Source organism: Malaya genurostris, chromosome 2, assembly GCF_030247185.1.
Source record: "Malaya genurostris strain Urasoe2022 chromosome 2, Malgen_1.1, whole genome shotgun sequence".
In the NCBI taxonomy this organism is placed as follows: Eukaryota; Metazoa; Arthropoda; class Insecta; order Diptera; family Culicidae; genus Malaya; species Malaya genurostris.
The window spans coordinates 63,161,642-63,181,035 of record NC_080571.1 but is presented as its reverse complement, the minus strand read 5'-3'; the positions used below and the strand labels follow the sequence as shown (position 1 = coordinate 63,181,035).

Here is a 19,394-nt window from a genome sequence, read left to right as displayed (position 1 = left end):
CAATGTTGTCTCTAACGTGACCGTATGCGAAAAGATCCCAACTCATTATTTTTGGATCGTTTAACTTTGTATTATGATCTACACTACTAACTTCTCTGTGACTAATCATGGGCGGATTGTCATTGACGTTGATTTTGTTAACTAGTTTCTTTGCAATGTTGCCATCTCGTTCAGGGGCACTAATCGGAAATTCACACGAATTGTATGTCTCGTACTTCTGCTCATCGTTGTTACAAGCTTTATCTTTATTAGATCGTTTTTCGACCTCGTTGATTCTTTTGTTGTTTTCATCAAGAGTATGTTTTAACATCGCGTTATTACCAACCTCCTGATCCGTTGGAGAAACATTTTTATATTTCCATAATTCTTCATATCTGCCATTTTTAAGTTTAATGATTTCTTCAGGTAACTTTTGTGACTCTTCTTTCTCTTGTGGCTCCGGTGTATTAACCACATTGTTAAGACCAAAATCGTCAAATACGAATCGCGCAGTGCAGTCGAATTTATTATTTTTCTCAAAGTTGTTTTGGGGGTGAGACAGGTCCGAAAACACTTTATTGTTATTTTTCTTTATTTTTGTGAACTCACATAAGAGTTTCTCATGCACCAAATCCTGGTTACCAAAACGCTCTTCTAGCCTTTCTAGAATCTTTGGAACGTTTTCTTGGTGTAGCATTAATGGTCGGACGCTTCTATACGCGTTTCCTTTTAATGAGTGTTCCAAGCGCATTAAATTTTCCAAGTTTGTAAATCTTCCTTCCGAAGATGTCTCATCGAACAGCTTTTTAAAATTCGGCCACTCCCTTGGTGCACCGTAGAACTTTGGTAAAGTAACCAATGCCTGCCGCTTCAAATATATTGTCCAGTCATTATCTGGATTTATCCGCATTTCTGGTTTAATTTTAGGTTCAATGTTACTTGTTAATTGTTTAATTTGCTCATTTTTGGCTTCGTTGTCCCTTTTTAATGAATGCAGTTCCTTCTGCTGATGTACGCATTTTGTACAGAGGCATCTTTCTTCTTTGGTTGGTGCGACTGTTAATTGAACACAACCGAGGTGGAACCACCGGTCGCACTCGTCGCACTTGACCATATCATCCTTATGATCGGGATCGAAACACAAACGGCAGTTTCCTGTGGTATTTTGTACAAATTTTATCATTGCAAGCTTTTTTGAGTCACTTGACTCTCCTAATTGATCACTTAGCTCTTTCTAGCAACACTTGGCACTTTTAGAATCACTTGGTTCCGCTCCCTCTAATGGCGAGGAGCACGCACTTTCAAAATCACTCTTCTGGTTCTTTATCCCGCTCACTCTTATTGCGAGAAGCGTGCACTTTTTTTGAAACCCTGTTTTAATTTCACTCACTCTGTTTTTTGTCAGCAGTGCATACCTTTTAAAATCACTACAACACGTGATTTGTTTATTTCGTTCTCTCTTTACACGAGGAACATGCACTTTTTGAATCACTTTTCGCTCCCTCTTATGGCGCGGAGCACGCACTTTCAGAATTACTCTTCTGATTCTTTATCCCTCTCGCTCTTATTGCGAGGTGCGTGCTATTTTTTGAAACCTTGTTTTCGATTTCACTCACTCTTATATTATAAGCAGCACGTTTTTTTATTATTATTTTTTAGAATCACTCCTACAAGTGATTCTTTTATTTCGTTCACTCTTTACACGAGGAATATGCACTTTTGAATCACTTCAACACGTGATTCCTTATCTCGTTATCCTTAAACGAGGACTTCCTGTGGCTCACTAACACCACTAAATTCTTTTTATTTTGTTTTGCTCACTCTTATGGCGATGAGCACGCACTTTTGTTTTTTTACTCCTTTTATTTAAGAAGTAACCCTGATGAGATACAACTCTCTGGTTGGTTCGAAACACTTGAATCTTAATGTTTACTTTTTTGTTTGTTTTGCTCACTCTTATGGCGATGAGCACGCACATTACTTTTACTCCTTCTCTCTAAGAAGTAAACCGTTGAGTCGTTCCTCTCTGGAGCCACCAAATGTAAATTTTGTACCCAATTTTGAACTCGGTCGTGCGAAGGAAACGACCCTACTGAGTTAAGATGGGACACTTTTAACTTGAAGCAAATTGGAAGTCTGTCAAGTCACGGTAGAAACTTCTTTGAACGGTTAAACCCGCTGCCTTCGTACAAACTCCACTAAGGAGTGAGTATGGAACGGAAGCTTGGTAAAATACGTTCTAGAACTATCTGAGCGAGAGGATCAACGAGGATGAATAATTTCTGAACTCCGTGCGCAAATCAATTGATTATTGCAACGAACGTTAGAAATCTTCAAAACTGAAGAACTATCGTCAAATTGCCAAGAAGGGATTTTCGAAGTAGTGACTACGAGAACACTCTTCCAAGGAATGCTTGACTTTATTCAATTTTCTTGGGTTTTTATACAAGTTTTCAGCTTACATATCTAATAACAAATTCTACAAATCGCGTATGATAAAATGAGAAGGAATGAATCCAACTTTTATTGCACCTCTTGCTGATATAACCTACGCTCAAAACGTTATATGCGCCAGAATGTCTGGCCTATTCGATCAGTGCTTTATCTTTTATTTATTTAGGTTTCCTGCTTTACCTGGTAAGAAAATTCTTCTGATGCGTTACAACTACGTTTCAATGCACTCCGGTCGCGTCGGTGCGATGATTCGGCCCTTCATCCAACCGTTTTCTCGCGCCACGGTAACGGCACGCCCGTAGGAGGCTAGTTTCCGAACCAATCGTGGTGCTTGGGTGCGTTTTTCTCACGGGTCGCTACCGGCAGGCCTGCAGAAGGCTTATTCCCTGGAACTCGCAGTTATTGAACGCTTATTCAATCGTTGTATTTTCTGGGTTTTAAGGGTGTGTTGTCGACATAACTCATGCCATTACTTAACTTGAGTCCGTTTTCTCGCTGAACGGTAACGTACAGACATCCTCGGCCTTTTTCTGGGAGGAAGTCCGATCCCGTCCCTGACGTCTCAACAGCAACTTGCTGCGACTGCCAGCTGTCATGGGCCTTCCTCGACCAATCTGTCCGTCCTATGGCTCGCTTTCCTCTATCCTGTTATTTGGATTGATCAGACTCGCGAGCCTATATTTCGACTGTCCGTTTTCTCTCGTTACGGTAACGGCCGGCCTACTGAAGGCTTTCTGGCTTCTCAAACTGTCCCTGTGCGTTTTTCTCCCGGTACGCTACCGGCTGGCCTGCAAAGGCTTTGCTTTGCTGATTCAGTGAGTGTTCCGATGTGCGTTTTCTCACTGTACGCTAACGGTAAGCCTGTAGAGGCTGGTTTCCTGTTCACGCTTCTGCCTTAGATGATAATCCGAACGATCTTCTCCAAACTATGTCACCGACTTTGAACGACACCGTTCTTGTGCGCAAATTGTACCGTTGCTTTGTTTTTTCGTGTGAGTTTCTGATTCATCCTGTTGTTTGTAGAGATCGGTGTGTAGGATCAGCTCTCTACCGAAGTTGGCGAAGTGTGACTTACTCCTGTGACTTCATGCTTTGCACTGTTGATTGCTGCAACGATTGAAGGCAGATTCTCATCCCATGTCCGGTGATCTTCGTTCAAGAGTGCTCTAATGCAGGTTATCAAAACACGGTTCACGCGTTCTGCGTTATTCACCATCGGACAATAATACGCTGTGGTCATGTGCTCAGTGTTGTGCCGCTTGAGCAAAGAGCGAAATGCCAACGATGTGAACTGCTTCCCGTTATCCGTCAGAACAATCCTTGGACGTGAAAATCGCAGAAAGATCTCCTTCTCCAGAAAGGTAATCATTGCCTCAGTGTCTGCCCTGCGCATGGGGTGCGCGATCACGTATTTTGTTATCCAATCCACTACCACCAAGATAAATGTGTTTCCTTTCTTCGATCTGGTGAATGGACCAACAAAATCTAAAGAGATCAGCTCCCATGGGATTCTAGCAGGTTTCAATTTTCCCATGTCCGGCATCACGCGATAATTTGGAGCTTTGCTGGCCTTGCACACCTCGCAGCAACGCACGTAACGAGCGATGTCCTCTTGCATTTTCGGCCAATAGAAGTTTGTCTGGATTTTTTGTAGCGTTTTCTGGAATCCTAAATGCGCTCCTGTGACCAAATCATGGAATTTTCTGAATATTTCCGCTCGTTCGTCCCTCGGAACTACCTTCTTCCATTTGTGCGTGATCTGCCCCAGCTCATTCCTGTAACGACAATTCTTGAAAAGTTCGTTGGACACGATACAGAAGTCTGGTAACATCTCCAGTTGCTTTCGTTACACCTGTTACAAGATGGCTGTACCAACTGTCGTCACTTGTGCTAGTGGAGAACGTTATCGGTGCTACTATCCTTGACAATGCGTCCGGAACTATATTGCACGATCCTTTACGATATTTGATGTCGAAATCAAACGCGTTCAACCGAATTCCATCTGCACATTAACGCCGTGGGGTTCTTTATTGATATATGTTGTCATACAACTATCCCAATTCCAATTTGCCTCTCTTATAGTAGTTATAAAAACAAAAATTAGCACCTCTCCATGGTTCCCATAATTGTGCAAGCAGTCAGGCAAACTAGTATAGTTCGGTAGTCTTTCATTCCGACCTTTACCATTTGCTAGTTACTAGCAATGTCCTTACCAATTGCAAAGCTGCGTACAGCTTGACAGTTGAATATCACCTTCTGAAACTATCTCTCGAATTTAACTATGACGCATGCAACGAAAAAAAAAGTTGCATTTCACTTAAAACCCACGGCACGACCTGGATTCAACAACCGCGGAGGACAAGTACGGGTGCAAACTTTACGATTACTGTTCGGGTACCGGCGAAAACTGAAAAGGAACGCAACCTACGGAAAGTGTTTCGGTTTTGTGAATTCGTTTGCCACTAAATTACTTTTCATCTACTAAATTTTCTTGCACTGCTGACCCCCATTCCACTGCTAAAAGTAACTTTCGTACAAAGTGCTGCTTTTACCATTGTCAGACGAATTTATACGCTTAACCCCACCGAGTGGAAGGAAGGAAGTGCAGGGCGGAAAAAAATCCGAATCCGAAAAAAGGTAGTCCCCAAACTGAACCCAGAAACCCTGGAGCAACTTTTCGGAATATTTTATACTTGCATTTGAAAGTTTAATGGATTTTACCCGGACAAAAATATGGAAATGAGTTTCAATGGCATCAGCACGGTGCAGCAAAAGCCACCGACGGGTTTCGGATCGTTGCTGCACAATTGTACGTACAAATTTGCATCTCGGGGTGACGCAAACATACATAACTACGTGAGCGATGCCACCCAGTGCCCCCAGCCACGACGGACCACGACGGATCCTGCGTCGCTCCTGTTTTCCCAGAATCCATATATGAGAGGGCCAATCACAAGCTGAAGCTACCAGCGCACGTTCGAGGTCATTTCCTTATCCCCTCTCCGGTGAGAAAGGAAGCACCGTGTTTCGAGCAGAAATTGCAGCACAAAATGGCTACAGTTACCTATTCTAAATAGTTGAGCAACAAATTGCTGGCAGCCAACGATTGCACAGCTTGGTCATGGGTTCGTTTGAAGTGGGAAAGGGAAGAGATTACCGCACGAACCTTCCATTAGTCCCCGTCATATACATTCCTGGCAGCATTCTAATATGATGTTTGATGTTTTCTGCATTCATTAAACAATTGTAATATGATAAGATTTTTTGCTTTTCAAACCAACAACTTACTAATTGTAAAACATTTCAGCATGGCTTTCCCTTGAGTATTGAGTTTTCTCCAAACACCATCAACCAACTCAACCCAAGGAAATCACTCGGCTCTGCAAGCATGGCAATCTAGCACCCCTCGGGCGTTAAACAACTCATCATCTTGGGAGCAGAAAATTGTACATGAACCGATCCGGAGCACTTCATCCGTAGCCACATTCTTCGATCCGACATCTAACGAAAACATTTTTGCTGCTGCGGTCGAGCAGTTCCAGAGTCAACAGTTTCACCCCACCCAACCCCACGTTCCGTCGGTCCCGGGGGTGGGTGGCCTGTCGGTCAGTACTGACTGACAGTTTACCACCACCCTTCGCTCAGATGCAACACAATCTGCTATGCGTCATGTTTAAGTCATCATCGTACTCTCGGGTCAAGCGGTTGGGTAAAACTGCTGGCTCTTGTCGGGTTCGGTTCGGTTCGTCGTCGTCTTCTGGGAGCAACGGAATATTTTCCTTGCATCGTTGAATGGAATCCGGGCACCGGGAGGAAATTTTCACCCGAGACCTGATTGATAAATGATGATAATGGGTTTCCTCGCTCTCGGGTGTAAACAACAATGTGTGGAAATTGCTTATCTGCTTTCGCTTCTGTCATCTGAGCGCGAAAATGAGCTCGCCTTAGCGCAGTTTAGTTCAGCGAGTTTAGCCACTCTGCCGGGGAGCATCACTGTTCTGCTTCAATCCGACAAGGACGAAAGCAGCCAAAGCGACGCACAGACGGCGAATCCCGACAGAGAGAAAAAGCAGTGGTATTTCATCGTAATGGGAAGAAGCACATGATGATTTATGTGATGTCAATCAGAGGCCGGCAATTGAACAGCTTGATTGAGAGACTTGACCAAGAGTCAACTCGGAAGTTCATTAAATAGTCATAACGAAAGCAAACTTTGCCTCTGTTAGGCAAACATACCGGTTTCACAACGTTGCTCTCCATTCACCAGAGCACTTGCCAACACTAAGTGGTGGGAAATCAATTAGCTTCTTTGAATAATACATCTCTGAAAGCTTATTGTCAGTATTCATATGAGGCATTTCTTTGCACAAAACAGTACAAGTCATTCGAAAATTGCATTAGTTTATATATTTCTTACGTAGAATTGTTCCATTTTTTCCAGAAGTCAAAATTCATCAAGGTTTGGTTTTTTAACCATTGCTTTTAAATGTTTTGATCCAGCCCACGTTATGGTTTCTCGATGGTAAAGTCTGCAGATCAAATTCTACTCGATGGAAAAACTAAATCCCAAGAGTTATTATTATTATTATTAATATCATTTATTTTACCCCGGCGTTAACCTTTTGGTCGTTCACCGGGGAAATCCCAAGTGTCTCTTTACTCACTTTAGAAGAAAAGAGAATTAGCTAAATGCACACGGAACCACCCGCGATCCCATTTCAACCAGAATATTAGTTGATTTTCTGAATTCGATTGGTTTAATTTGGTACAACTAATCGATTGTTGTTTTAAATAAACTGTCATTTTTGATTTTCGATTAGCAGAAACGATGGTTGAAACAACTAATTTAACTGTTTGAAAAAACATGCTGTCAATTAGTGAGGACACATACCTTTCAATTTCAACAAATATTTTAGTTGAAAGAACTGGTGCTGTTATTAAAACAAAATTCTGTTAGTTGAAAAATAAATCGGTTTTATTTGTTTTAGACATGAGTATTGAAAGTGAAAAAAAGGAGTATTGAAAGATGATGCCTTCAAACGGTTGAACTAAAGTTATGCACTGATAATTTTAGTCAATTTATATGAGCTTGGGTGCACCGCTGGGAATTGGAATTTTGCGCGGCAATTCGAACGCGCCATTCAATCGCAGCGCCTATGTGTGTTTGAAACCCTTCGCTCCTGTTACTTTTATAAATTAAATTCATGTCAAAAAGCGTTTTATTGCTAATGCATGAACGTCATCATCGGTATCAAACAGCTAGAAGTAAAACAGTCTGCTGGAAGTAAATCAATGATCGAATTTGAAGCATCAAATTTTTGCGCATACCTGAAAGATTACGAGATGATCATTCATTAACATTTTCTAATTTGTCACCAAATCTTTTTCATCTTGAACAAGGTTAACTTTATCACAACACCGCTGTTAGATAAACACTTGTTATCATAAATTTCTCAAATCACAATTTCACCAAACGCTTTAACCATCGATGTTGTTTTCATTGACATTTTGAAGCGACGCGAACAGATTTCAACTAGAAAAGTTGTTGATTTTGCATTGCGACTATTGTTTTGCTTTCAACTGTCTCCGGTGTTTGACAGCATCCAAAACAACATATTTTTCAACTACTTGAATATATGCAAATCAAAAACCATTTTGGTTGAATCAAAAAGAAATTAGTTAAATCAACTATCGCAAAATCAAAAACTGCGATATCGCAATTTTATGATCGAAGGGTTCTCCGTGCACCTACGTGTGAATTTTATCTGTGATATGACATCACATAACGAGAAAGATTGAGGCAAGTGGGCAAGAGTCTCACCGAACAAGCACAATGTAATACACACATGGCCATTTTGTTGCATCGGGTTAGCTTTTAAGCTTTTGTTTTCACATATATTCAGCATGGCTCACATGCAGAGCAGTTCCACGGATTGGGAGAAGGCTCGCAGGTTCGAGTTCTGCTTTAGATAAAAACGTTTTCGGAATCAAAAGTTTTGCAATTTAATTTGTCTATGTTCTAAAATCTTGATCCTGTTGATTCATTTTTGATTGAGCTATTCTCGATTTTCACGCAGCAAAATATTTGAATTAGCTTTTGCAATGACTAATTGAAAACATATTTTGAAAACTCCAAATGAATGAAAAACTCACAGAGAAGATGATTTTTTGTGAAAAGATACGTTCATAGGCAGGACTCGAACCTGCGTTCTTATGCAAAACCGTGCATACGCGTTTACCATTTCCGTTTTTGATAAAACATTGTTTTTTAATGGGTAAAAATACCGTGCAAGCGAAACAATGGATTGAAAAATGTTATCCGGACTCTTGTCCATCAAAAGCAACGATTTGTCGGTGGTTCGCCGAGTTTAAACGTGGTCGTACCGACACAAATGACGCGGAACGCTCGGGTAGACCTGTGGAAGCCGTTACACCGGAAAATGTGAGTGAAGTGACAAAAATTATAATGAATGATGACACAGATATCATATGGAAGTGTATTCACTATCCTCGAAAAATGAGCATGGAAAAGGTTTTTATCAAGTGGGTGCCGCGATTGCTTTCGATGGAACAAAAACAGCAACGAGTCGATGATTCAGAAAGCAGTTTATCGCTATTTACTTGCAACAAAAAAGATTTCTTGCGTCGTTACGTGACCATGGACGAAACATGGATACATCACTACACTCCAGAGTCGAAGCGGCAGTCATCTGAGTGGCGCACAGCTGGCGAAAGCCGTCCGAAGCGTCCGAAAACGCAGCAGTCAGCTGGCAAAGTCATGGCGTCAGTTTTTTGGGATACGCATGGCGTGATTTTCATTGACTACCTCGAAAAAGGTAAATCGATCAACAGTGATTATTATATTGACTTACTGGACTTACTTACGTTTGAAGGAGGAAATCGCAAAAAAACGACCGCACATGCAGAGAAAAAAAAATCCTTTTTCATCAAGACAATGCACCCTGCCACAAGTCGATGAAAACAATGGCGAAATTGAACGAATTGGGCTTTGATCTGCTTCCTCACCCCTCATACTCGCCAGATTTAGCCCTCAGTGTCTACTAGCTCTTTGCTGATCTTAAAAAAATGCTCCAGGAAAAAGGATTTGGCTCAAATGAGGAGGTCATCGCTGAAACTGAAGCTTATTTTGAAGCGAAAGATAAATTTTTTTATAAACATGGTATTGAAAAATTGGGAAAACGTTGGAACCATTGTATCTCCCTAAAAGGTGATTATGTTGATGAATAAAAAAAAAATTGCAAAAAAATGTTGTTCCCATTGTTAGTCTCGGGACTTATTGATTCATGTGTTATAAAACCAGATCCAGCTAACAACAAATAACAACGATAATGATGTTTCCGCCAACAGCAGCAGTACCGAACTAATGGACGCAAGCGTGAATAGTTAACCATTGCTCCCTTTTATTGGAGGGATAGAAATGAAAGTGACATTACTCCAGAGATCAAGATGACAATACAAACCTGTTTTAATTCACCTAGTGGTGTAATGATGCCTTTCTCATATCAATCATACTATGATGTATGATAATGTGGAATTCTTCAAAATAGTTTTCTTCGATTCTTTAAAGAATAGCCGTAACCGGCTTGTTTGATCGTCTACTGACAATCTTCAATAGAATAGAGTAGTTTTGAGGTCAGTTTATAATTTTGTTCACTAATTTTTTGTTTAGCCTCTCTAAGTGATGGTGATGGAACCGAAAGTCGGATCCCGATGATATTCAGAAGTTTTGTATAAAATCATAAGATCATTTGTTTAAACCTAAGTTTGTTGTACTTTATTTACGATTAGAAAAACAATGCCGGACAGATGGAAAATAGTCCTAGAGAGATGGGTTCGAAGCCAGAAATTTAGTAATTTGTGGGCATAAATAAGCTACATACAGATCAAATTCAACATATCGTAAGACAAATGGAAGATAAAAACACAAAATATTGGATGAAATGTTAGTGAAGAGAAGAACGATTGCTGTAAACAAAAATAAAAACATTCGCGATTTACTAAAGACAGTCAATAGGGAGCAGGTAATTTCACTAAAAACTGTTTCGTCGAAAGCGATTCAAATGAAAGTCAACTCGCAAAAAGATTCTTCTCTGAAATGCAGTCACGTACCCAATGGGAAGGGGGGTAAGGTGGAGAGTCCCGGCCCCTCCCGAAATCAGAAACAGAAACGAAAAAAAACTTCGACTTTCCCATAACGCTATACCCGTTCCCAGTATGGAAAAATGACGAAGCATTTCACACGAAATTATCCTGAGATGAGAAGCGTTGCGTTAATTTAAGGAAGCTAGAAAGCGTTGCATACGATAATTTTCTTAAATTGAGGGTTACAAATCTAATGAGTTATTTTGTGGAAATTATGAATGTAAAAAGAAACTGTTATACGGGTTAGATTTTAGCAGTATACGAGTTACGATGCTTTACTTCTATGGAAGTTATAAGCGTTACGAAGCGTTACATACGTTACTCTTTAGTAAATTACGAAGTGTTACATGTGTTACTTTTTATATGTTATATTCATTACGAAGCGTAATATGCGTTACTTTTCAGTAAGTTATATGTGTTACGAAGCGTTACGAAACATTACTTTTTTGTAAAGGCGTTAGAAAGCGATGTTTATTTTGAAAATTATGACGTTACGAAGCGTTGAATGCGTTACTTTTTAATTAGTTATGAACGTTAGGAATCGTTACATGTTTTACTTTTTAGTAGTTATATGTGTTACGAAGCGTTACATTCGTTACTTTTTAATAAGTTATATGCGTTACGAAGTGTTATGAAGCGTTACTTTTTTGTGAGTTGAAGGTGTTACGAAGCATTGTATGCGTTATTTTTCTGTAAGTTATGACGTTCGGTATCGTTACATGCGTTACTTTTTTAGTAAGTTATTGGCGTTACGAAGCGTTACATTCGTTACTTTTTATTAAGTTACAGACGTTACGTGTTACTTTTTAGCGAGTTATGGCGTTATGAAGCATAACAAGCGTTACTCATTTGTAAGTTACAAGCGTTATATGCGTTACTTTCTATAAGTTTTAGGCGTTACGAATCGTTGCATGCGTTACTTTTTTGTAAGTTATAGGCATTACTGAGCGTTACATGCGTTATTTTTAGTCAGTTAAGACATTACGTAGCGTTACAATCGTTGATGCGTTACATGCGTTACAGTACTTTTGAGGCGTTACGAAGCGTTACCTTTTGTAAGTGGCGTTGCGAAGTTTTCGGTGTTACGAAGCGTTACATGCGTTAGTTTTTTGAGAGTTGAAGGCATTACGCGTGTTACTATTTTGTGAGTTAGAAGCGCTACGAAGTGTAACGTTCGTTACTTTGAATATGTTTTAGGCGTTACGAAGCACTACATGCGTTACTCATTTGTAAGTTATAGGCGTTACAAATCACTACATGCGTAACTTTTTTTGTATGTTTGAGGTATAACAAAACGTTACATATGTTACATTTCTAGAAGGTACAAGCGTTACGATGCATTACATCCTTTACTCTTTCGCTTAGTATATTGAGCATCGCTACCATGGTTAAAATCAACGGTTTAGGTAACAATTACTTGGGCATGACCGTTATTCACCTGTTTTGGTTTCCTCGTACTATTATCTGTGCTCAAAAGTTTATTTATCTCTGAGAAATTTATGTGAGTTTCGTTTTGGAATTTCAGACCACTACTTCCGAAACCTGAATCCGAAACCAGTATAGCCAAAGTGAATTTGTATGACCATCTCCTAATATAACCTATGTTATATATTTAGAATATGTTTTCCGTTTTCCACGAATCGGTTGTGCCGTGTGTATGCCGTAAATTGTCGTCATTGAAAATAGGAATGTAGATCATCATGATGCCATAGAAGACTATCAGAGGACAGAAGACAGAAGACAGAAGACAGAAGACAGAAGACAGAAGACAGAAGACAGAAGACAGAAGACAGAAGACAGAAGACAGAAGACAGAAGACAGAAGACAGAAGACAGAAGACAGAAGACAGAAGACAGAAGACAGAAGACAGAAGACAGAAGACAGAAGACAGAAGACAGAAGACAGAAGACAGAAGACAGAAGACAGAAGACAGAAGACAGAAGACAGAAGACAGAAGACAGAAGACAGAAGACAGAAGACAGAAGACAGAAGACAGAAGACAGAAGACAGAAGACAGAAGACAGAAGACAGAAGACAGAAGACAGAAGACAGAAGACAGAAGACAGAAGACAGAAGACAGAAGACAGAAGACAGAAGACAGAAGACAGAAGACAGAAGACAGAAGACAGAAGACAGAAGACAGAAGACAGAAGACAGAAGACAGAAGACAGAAGACAGAAGACAGAAGACAGAAGACAGAAGACAGAAGACAGAAGACAGAAGACAGAAGACAGAAGACAGAAGACAGAAGACAGAAGACAGAAGACAGAAGACAGAAGACAGAAGACAGAAGACAGAAGACAGAAGACAGAAGACAGAAGACAGAAGACAGAAGACAGAAGACAGAAGACAGAAGACAGAAGACAGAAGACAGAAGACAGAAGACAGAAGACAGAAGACAGAAGACAGAAGACAGAAGACAGAAGACAGAAGACAGAAGACAGAAGACAGAAGACAGAAGACAGAAGACAGAAGACAGAAGACAGAAGACAGAAGACAGAAGACAGAAGACAGAAGACAGAAGACAGAAGACAGAAGACAGACAACAGACAACAGGCAAATAAAAATGCCATTAACATACAAATCTCACAAAAATTATATACAACGGCAACCGAACAGTTAATCGTTTGCCGATTAATTGAGTTGCTCGTTCGGGTCTACATTAAACGGCAATCTGGTTATACCCCAATTAATTAGGCGACTCATCATAACTACTGTTGTTCCGTTTAGGAACCGTATCTGTGGGCACACGCTCGACCCGCTAAAGTTCAGCGCAAACAGAAACAAATCACTTCCCAATTAGGAAGCCCGGATTTAGTTTTGCCAGCACAGCACGCGCTGCCCGGGCCTGGAACTTGTATAACGAACTGCCACGCGGTGGAAAAAAAAAACTTTTCCTTGCCTCTCGAGGGGTTCTCGTCGGTGTGGTCGTGTGTGTGTGTGTAAGTGTAAGTGTGTGTATTTCCGCCAACCTTGTTTGGAAGGGAAATTTTTTACCGAGCTTCCACACAGACCGGAAAGACAGGAAAAAATATTGAATAAGTTTTTTGCTCCGGCTGGCTGTGTCTCTTTCGGTACCTGTACTTTTCTCTCCATAACTGTCAACGGGTCTATAATCAGCTAATTTCCTTTTTTTGTTTTCGTAGAAATGGATACGTTTCTTTCTATCTCCCTCTATCTCATTCCATTCAGTTCCTTCACGATTGACACATATTGCCGTAGTCGGGATTCCAACTTTCGGAAAATTAGGGCCACAATGCGATGTCTGGGCTGGAGACGGCGAAAGATCCGAGATTGAAATCGGTGCTTCCATTATGGTCAGTTGGGAAATTGTCCGATGAAGCAAAATTACACAAGCGATGCGGATGTGTATTTGAGGGCGTGTATGTGTGTTTATACATGTGTTGCCGGTTTTTCGGGTGGTATATTTATGCGACTGCTTCCGAGAGGATGATGCAAACTTTTTCAATTAAAACTCCTCAATGAAAACGGAAATAAAAGTAAATCAATTATGTCGAGTCGAGCTGGCTGTCGGGAAAATGGCGGAAAGGTGAGCTCAAAATTTTGATTAGACTCGAATAAAAGACTGTGAACCGTTCCATTTCATTTGTTTTAGTGCAAATCAAAACCAGACAAAAACTGTTTTGCGTTAATTTACTAAATTGTATGACAAAGTTTGGGAAATCTTTCCTAATTAATGGACATTCATACAAAACTCGATGATTTTGATTTTTGAAATCTTTGGGGAATCTAACAAACGGATTGAACGAGTTTAGATTTAGGTTTATTTGTTTATTTGGAGCAGGAAAAAGCCCGGTGGAGTTCCTGTCAAACTTGCTCTCCAACAGGCATAAAACACCCACATCTTTTGCATCAACAGATTACAATTATCCAAATGATACATTCCACTTAAACATAGTATTTCTAAACTAACTAAAACTAAAACTGATTTAGATAAAAACCCTAGGAACATTTTCTTGAAAACGTTTCCTGATAGATTAAAGTGAAATGAATTGGAACAGTAGTTGAATATTCGGCACATGCTGACAAAAGGCTCGTTTTACCCGTAATTAGTTCTAGCATAAAGGATTCTAAGAAAAGAATAGTTTCTAAGATTACGGTGATGGATGCCAATTTGTAAAAGCTGTGAGAGCTCGAAGCAGTCTATTCTTGATTGGAAGAGATCTGTCACGAAAGTAGCCTTGCAGGCATTGCGACGGACAGATAACAAATCGAGATCAATCAGTTAGCATCTGGCATGGTAACTTGGAAGATTCCAAGGGTTGGATATCGTTTTGGTAGTACGGTGACCAGACTACCGAGGCGTATTCGAGGGTAGAGCGAACTAAGGTACAATATAAGGAGTGTATCGATAAGTAGTTATCAACATTCAAACAGTTATTACTCTGAAATGGCTTAAATTTTTGCAGCGTGTTTTGCGGTGACATGTTTGTTTACATGTCAATAACAGCTGCGCAATCGATTGGTTTCGGTACGGTTTATCGTTTCAATGATGAGTCGAATTGATCCAGAAACGCAAAAGAAAATTCTGCACACTTGGTGCTCAGAAAGTGGTGCCACGTACAACGAAATTGCAAAACGTGTGAAAGTGCACCACATCAGTGTCAAAAATATTATCGGGAAGTTCGGTAAGACCCTTTCCATGAAGGATTTGCCTCGATCCGGTAGGAAAACGGGTCCCAGCCAGCCCGGCCGGGACTTAAAAGTGGTTCAGTACATCAGGAAAAACCCATCGGCGCCGACGCGGGATTTGGCCAAGCAGTTCAACACCAGCATCGGGATGATTCAACGGATCAAAGTTCGGAACTCCCTGAAAACGTACAAGAAATAGAAGGTGCTGAAAAAGTCCCTGGTACAGCAAGTTCAGGCCAAAACAAGAGCGCGAAAACTGTATAACCGGATTCTACAGAATAAAGACGGATGCATCTTGATCGACGACAAAACCTACGCCAAGGAAGACTCTCGAGCACTGCCCGTACCGCAATATTATACGAAATCGGTGCACCAGGACCTGGACGACGCTGACACCATGGTGGCGTTGGAGAAGTTTGGGCAGAAGGTGTTGGTCTGGCAAGCAATTTGTACCTGTGGTTTGCGGTCGTCGATTTTCTTCACGAAGGACACAATTAACGCCAAGGTTTACGAGGAAGAATGTTTGAAGAAAAAAATGCTGCCACTGTACAGAAAGCATAAGGCTCCTCCTCTCTTCTGGCCGGATTTGGCTTCAGCCCACTACGCCAACTCCGTTCTATAGTGGTTGTCAAAAAATAATGTACAATTCGTGGAAAAGGACATCAACCCACCGAACACCACGCGGGTCTTCGGCCAATTGAAAGGTATTGGGCAATTGTGAAGCGGCACTTTCGGAAGGAAGGTACAGTGTCCCAAAACATGCAAGAATTCAAAATAAGCTGGACAGCTGCCCCCAGGAAAGTCACAAAAGTAACTGTGCAGAATTTAATGAAGAATGTCAAGTCCAAAGTACGAGTGTTTCACGGAAACTAGGATTTTCTTCAATATAATCAGTAAAATGCATAAAAATGTAATTTTTCTACAATATATCAAAAACTGATGTCAAAATATGTTTTTTTCGCTTTTTTATTCAATAATCAATGTTCCTAACTACTTTTCGATACACTTCTTATGTGTAAATTTTGGAAAATAATGTGCACTCAATTCGCTCACAAATGGCCTAATCGATTTCCACAAACTAAAATTCAAATGAAGGACCTTACACAGGCGCGTATACAAGGGGGTGTTTTAGGGGTTCAAACCCCCTCCGAAACTCAAAAAAGTATGATATTATGTAAACTCTTTTTTTCAAATAAGTAAAAAATAAAATGAATAATTTTCAACAAACGACTCCACAATAAAAAAGTTTCAAATAATTATATAAAAAGTTCCATTTGTATGGAAATTGATCAACATGTTCTGAAACACCCCCCGAAATTTTTTTCTGGGTACGCGCCTGACCTTACAGCTCTTTAAAAATTGTGTGAACATTTCATTCTTGTACCAAAATTTTCAAACCGTCGTGTCATTTATAATAATAATACGAAACCGGTACGCAATGGTATGTGCTCGTACGGAAGAAGAAAACAAAACACGCCTTGCTTCAATTTCGTACACGCTTTAATGAAAACGAAACGTATAAGTGCTTTAACGACTGGTTGTGGGTAATTTTATTGTATTGAATGGCTTTTCTCAGTCTAAAAAGTAAGGCAGACGAGTTGTTTTTAAATTTGCCCGACGTTTCGGCCGTTTTTGATGGTCTTTTTCAAGGGAAAACTACGGAGATAAAGTTTATTCAAAATTTTGTTGTTGTTAGAGACATGTTGTACAATAAAATATTTCATTCTGGGAACTCACTTAGTCTTGTCGTCTTTGTCGGTATCGCTTATTGCAAGCGGTAAGAAGTATGTTGTAGTCAGTTCTGTCAAAATACTGGAACGGATTCTTTAACAGCGGCATTAAATTTTCGTAAACTATTTTTGATGGTCACAACACTTTTATCTGCACGCACTGCTAACTGGTTTTTGAAGATGGAGGGTATAATTTTGTTGTGGGTACAATTGTAGATTGTGAGCCAACAAATCTGGCATTGTTAGTGTGAGTCGCAGTGGCTATATTCCGTCGAGTGTTTGCTATTTTAACTGTGTGTAGGATGCCTGCGTACGTAGTGTTGAGGCCATCCACATCGGTACGGTGGTTTACAGAATTGGCTGTGTTGGTTATATGGCACATTTCAAGTATTGGTAGCGCTGAGGATCTGAACGATTTATCAATTATTGAGACATTGTTTACGTCGAACATATGGTCGTGAGTGATCATATGTTTGATGAGAGCTGTTTTATCTCCGAGAGAGATCATCTCCTGGTCAGTGTTGGTTTTGCCATCTTCTTTAAGTCTGTGATACATATTGATATTTGATTTGTGTCCATACATCCGTGTTTTTACCTGGTTACGGGTCATGCCAATATAGGTCATGTTGCAGTCTGAGCAACGCAGGCTATAACAGTTCGGCTGAAAAGTTCGTATCGTTTAATAGAAACACACATTTTTTTGCCAAAATTCGTTTTTATTATTCAACATAATCGCCATCAGAGGCAATACAGCGATTATAGCGATCTTCCAACTTTTCGATACCATTTTTGTAGTACGATTTGTCCTTTGCCTCAAAATAGGCCTCAGTTTCAGCGATTACCTCTTCATTGCTGCTAAATTTTTTATCAGCGAGAATTCTCTTGAGGTCTGAGAACAGGAAAAAGTCACTGGGGGCCAAATCTGGACAATACGGTGGATCAGGGAGCAATTTGAAGCCCAATTCGTTCAATTTCAGCATGGTTTTCATCGACTTGTGACACGGTGCATTGTCTTGATGAAATAAAACTTTTTTCTTCTTCAAATGAGGCCGTTTTTTAGAAATTTCGTCCTTCAAACGCTCTAATAACGCTATATAATAGTCACTGTTGATGGTTTTTCCCTTTTCAAGGTAATCGATGAAAATTATACCATGAGAATCCCAAAATACAGACGCCATAACCTTACCGGCCGATTGTTGAGTCTTTCCACGCTTTGGGTTCGGTTCATCGCGTGCAGTCCACTCAGCTGACTGTCGATAGGACTCCGGAGTGAAGTGATGGAGCCATGTTTCGTCCATTGTTATATATCGACGAAAAAAATCGGTTTTATTTCGATATAACAGCTCCAAACACTGCTCAGAATCATCAATTCGTTGTTGTTTTTGATTGATTGTGAGCTCACGCGGCACCCATTTTGCACAAAGCTTTCTCATATCCAAATATTCGTGGATAATATGTCCAACACGTTCCTTTGATATCTTTAGGGTGTCAGCTATCTCGATCAACTACACTTTACGGTCATTGAAAATCATTTTGTGGATTTCTTTCACGTTTTCATCGGTAACAGCCTCTTTTGGACGTCCACTGCGTTCATCGTCTTCGGTGCTCATATGACCAGTACGAAATTTTGCAAACCACTTACGAATTGTTGCTTCGCCCGGTACAGAGTCTGGATAACACTCATCAAGCCATTTTTTGGTATCGGCGGCACTTTTTTTCATCAAAAAGTAGTGTTTCATCAACACACGAAGTTTCTTTTTTTTCCATTTTTTTCACAATAACAAAAGTAGCTTCACTCAAAATGCAATATCTCACAAACTAATAATCAGACAGCTGTCAAATTTATACACGTATCTTTTGAAGGTTGGTACTAACTGAAAATGGTATAGATTTAATTCTAGTGGCGCCCTCTTATAGAAACGATACGACCTTTTCAGCCGATCTGTTATATGACGTTAGATTGCAATAAGGCATCAATGGGTGTTTTAATGTTCGGAAGCAGTTGTGTAGTTGTGTTGATGGGCCTTGGGCTGATCTTTACGGATTTGTACTCTGTTTTTAAGATTTTTATAATGTGCGGAGTAAGCGATGAAACAAACGGTATTGATCGGTACGTCTGATCAGTGGGTCCTGGGGTATCGTTGCTATGGTTTATCGATTTTTGTGGATAATTATTACTCCGTAGGTGTTTGAAAATTATGTGTTGTGTTTCAGTATTGTCCGTAGTGAGATAAGTCCTCTATTTATAAATTTTTTTGCGACATTTATTTTCATTGATAGTGGGTGGAAGGAATGGTAATTGAGTAGTCTACCGGAAGCTATAGGCTTTGAATACCATTGAGTGGTTAGGGTTTGGTCGGACTTACGAGTTACTATTGTGTCCAGAAACGGTAGTTTGTTGTTGGTTTCTTCTTC

At 40.1% G+C, this 19,394-nt stretch overlaps 1 protein-coding gene across 1 annotated transcript in view; it reads left to right on the top strand.

Annotated features, from left to right (window-relative positions):
- The window catches only part of LOC131430781 (connectin-like), a 502,561-nt gene that overhangs the window by 116,243 nt on the left and 366,924 nt on the right, over nucleotides 1–19,394 (top strand). The gene's annotated exons all lie outside the window — the stretch shown is intronic.